Raw genomic sequence first — 2,500 nt, forward strand, 5'->3', positions numbered from 1 at the left:
GGCCAGGTACCTAGCGCTCCGCGTCTCGGCGGTCCGCCGGTCTCCTCGCCTCGGCGTCGCCAAACGCCGAAGGAAGCCGGGGGGGCCGAAAGGCCGCCGAGCCCGGGCGGAGGTTCAAAGACTCGGGCGGTTCGGCGCGGGCCCGCCGCCGGCGGCGGCGGCGGTGGCGACGGCGGCGGCGGCGGCGGCAGGTGTGCCGGGCGGTGGCGCGGGCGCCCTCGAAGGGGTGGGGAGCCACTCCCGCCGATCCCCTGCGGCGGCGCGTTCCGTTGCGACCGGCCGCGCCTCCTGGTCGTCGTCGTCGTCGTTGCCGCCGTCGTCCCGCCGCGCGCGCGGGGCCAACCCGCGCCGCGCCGGGGAGGGGCGCCCTGCCCCCCCCTCTCCGCGGCCCGGCCTCGGCGGAGAGGCCGCGGCGCGTGGCCGGGTCGGCCGCGGGGCCGGACCCCGCCCCCCCGCCTCGAATGCGGGCGCGACTGCCGGCGGAGGGCGCGTGCCCTCCGCCTTGCCTCAGCTGCGGGGTTTGGGCCGCCGGAGCCCGCCGCGCTCCCTTTCCTCGGCCGCCGCCGCGGCGGCGTCGCGTCGCGGCGCCGCTTCGGGCGCGGCGGCGCCTCTCCCCTCGACGGCCTTCCTTCTCCCGGAAGGCGCCGGCGGCGCCGCCCGCCGGCCGTCCTTGGCTCGGCCGCTGGCCCGCCCGGGCGAGCGCTCTGCCCGGTCCCTCCGTGGCCGGACGCCGACGAGTGCACGGCGACCCCGCGGCCGAGCGGCGGCGTCGCCGCTCGGCGGGTGTCCCCCCTCCGGGGGGACGGTCGGCCGCAAGGCGCCCGCCGTCGCCTGCGGCGGTCCCGGCCCGGGCCCCGCCCGTCGCTTCCCCGTCGCCCTTTCCCGGGCCGCGCGCGGGCCGAACGGAAGGCGGTGCGGGCGGCCGCGGGGGCGCGCACCCGCCCGTTCTCTGAGCGGAAGCGAGGAGGGCGGGCGTTGCCCCCCCGGGCTCGGCCCCGTCACGCCTTCCGCCGGGCGCGTGCCCCGCGGAACAGGGGGTTCCCGGCGGCGCGAAGAGGCGGGGGGCGGTCCCGGGAGTGCGGCCGCAGAGGCGGCGGGTCTGCCGCCCGGCAGGCCCCGGGCGCCCGCGGTGCCGGCTCGGGACGCGGCGGCGCCTCGCCTCCGGCGCCGGCGCCGGCGGCGGAGCGCGGCCGGCAGAGGCGCCGGCCTCGCGGCGGGAGCGGTCCCGCCGGGGGCGCGTCGGCGAGGCGGCGGTCGCCGCGCGTCGTTCTCGGGCGTCGTAAGGCCGCTGGGGAGAGCGGGTCGGCCGCGTCTCCGGGGCGGCGGCGCGGCGCGAGTCCGCGGAGCGGTCGAGGGGAAAAGGGAAAAAGCGCGAGCGGGGGCCGACGGCCGCGCCCCCGGCTCAGGTGAGCGCGTCGTCCCGTGAAAGTGGCCGGGCGGGGCGCCGCGCCCCCGCGGTCCGGCGCGCGCCGCGCGGCGCGCCCTCCGTGCGGAGACCGGGCCGAGCCCGGGCGCCTGGGCCGCCTCCGAAGGTCCTCGCGCGTAGGCGGCGTCTCCCCTCGCGGGGGGAGGCGGTCGGGGGCGCGGGCCTCCCCGCCTTTCGGCCGGCCGGCCTTCGGACCGTTTCGTGCGGGGGGGGCGTTTCCCCCCCCCTCCTCCTCCTTTTCCTCCGTTCACGTGTGCCGGTACGGTTCGGAGCGAGGCGCGCCGCCACGGCGTCCTCGCCGCAAGCGAAAAAGGGGGCCGCTTCACGCGAGCGGTCCCGGCCCCTCCGCGCGCGCGGGGTCGGTGCCGAAAGCCAGACAACTCTTAGCGGTGGATCACTCGGCTCGTGCGTCGATGAAGAACGCAGCTAGCTGCGAGAATTAATGTGAATTGCAGGACACATTGATCATCGACACTTCGAACGCACTTGCGGCCCCGGGTTCCTCCCGGGGCTACGCCTGTCTGAGCGTCGCTTGACGATCAATCGCCGTCCCGGGGGGGCTCACCCCGGCGGCGCGGCTGGGGTCGCCTCGCAGGCCCGTCGTCCGCGGCGGCCGGCGGCGGCGGCGGCGGCGGCGGCCGGCCGGTGCCCGGAGGGAAGGGAGGCGGGCGCGTCGGCGAGGGAAGCGCTTTTTCCTCGGCGGCCGCCGTCCTCGTCCCACGCGGCCCGGCGGGCCGTCGTCGTCGCGGTCGTCGGCACCGCGCAGGGCCTTCGTCCCCCTAAGTGCAGACTCGGGGAGCGCTCCGTAGCTCCCCGCTCCCGGAGCGAGCCGCTGGGGCGGAGCTCGTCCTCGCCGGCGCCGCGCCGCGCGGCGCGGCGGCCGGGGAGAGAGCGAGCGACGGCGTCGCGAGCGCCGCCGAGGAGGCGCGAGAGAGAGGGCTCGGAAGGGGGAGGCGAGGCGCGGGCCTCGCCCCCGGGCTCCCCCCCGTGCGGGCGGCTGTCTGCGGGTGGGTACCGCGAGGGTACCGTGCCGTGCTGCCGCGCGCGCGCGGGGCGCGAGCGCCGGGGACGGGG

The 2,500-nt window shown here is 80.4% G+C and overlaps 1 non-coding gene across 1 annotated transcript; it reads left to right on the forward strand.

Moving 5' to 3' along the window:
- The first annotated feature begins 1,804 nt into the window (after positions 1–1,804).
- LOC136304369 (5.8S ribosomal RNA) lies at positions 1,805–1,957 on the forward strand. Its single transcript, XR_010724519.1, has one exon. It is a non-coding gene; the product is annotated as a 5.8S ribosomal RNA (ribosomal RNA).
- The last annotated feature ends 543 nt before the right edge of the window (positions 1,958–2,500 follow it).

Source organism: Chamaea fasciata, unplaced genomic scaffold (assembly GCF_029207755.1).
Source record: "Chamaea fasciata isolate MVZ Bird 193981 ecotype frontalis unplaced genomic scaffold, bChaFas1.0.hap1 SCAF_75, whole genome shotgun sequence".
NCBI lineage: Eukaryota > Metazoa > Chordata > Aves > Passeriformes > Sylviidae > Chamaea > Chamaea fasciata.